Raw genomic sequence first — 716 nt, forward strand, 5'->3', positions numbered from 1 at the left:
CCAGACAAAGGGAGAACTTTCTAGCAGTGTTGCAGGGAGAGATCACTTTTAGGGTAACTTCGGGGGTGTAAAGTGGGCTTAGGCACCGCAACACTTTCCTATTAAAAACTCACATGGGACCAGAATTTAAAGTGAAATGGAGTTTATTTTTCAGAGTTTTCAAAGGCAACTCTTAATTCTACTCTTGATATTTAAAAAAAAAGTTTAAAAATTACTGCCTAATAGTATCCAAGGTTCTCTGTCCTACTTGATTTTTAAACCTCAGGGAATACTTGAAAGTTTTCCCTGGGAGAGCTTTCTAATACAGCATGGATTTGGGGTTGTAGAGACTGGATTTGGACTTAAAATGTTCCAAAAAAGTCTTTGAGTTGAGTGAATGGCGCAGAAGTTGCTGGATTTTGGAGTTTACTTCTGTTCAGTAATTTCTGCTGAGAGACCATGCAAGGGCATTGCTGCCCGTGGGAGAGGTTTGCTGTTGGGCTGCCTGGAATCCTCATGTCTCCCAAATGGAGCTCAGGAGAGCAAAGCCCATGGACCCCTGGGACTGTCCTTGCCTGCAGCTGCCTGAGGCAGCACAAAGCTTTGGGGCAGGGATTATTGCTGCTTTTTGTATTGCTGACCAGCTCCAGGACTGAGTGCAATTTCTTTTGTAAATCCTTTTGCATCTACTGCGGGCTCCCACAAAGTGAACTTTTTTTAATACAAAAATTGTGTTC

The sequence above is a fragment of the Corvus brachyrhynchos genome, unplaced genomic scaffold (assembly GCF_000691975.1).
Source record: "Corvus brachyrhynchos isolate BGI_N302 unplaced genomic scaffold, ASM69197v1 scaffold91, whole genome shotgun sequence".
Classification (NCBI taxonomy): Eukaryota; Metazoa; Chordata; class Aves; order Passeriformes; family Corvidae; genus Corvus; species Corvus brachyrhynchos.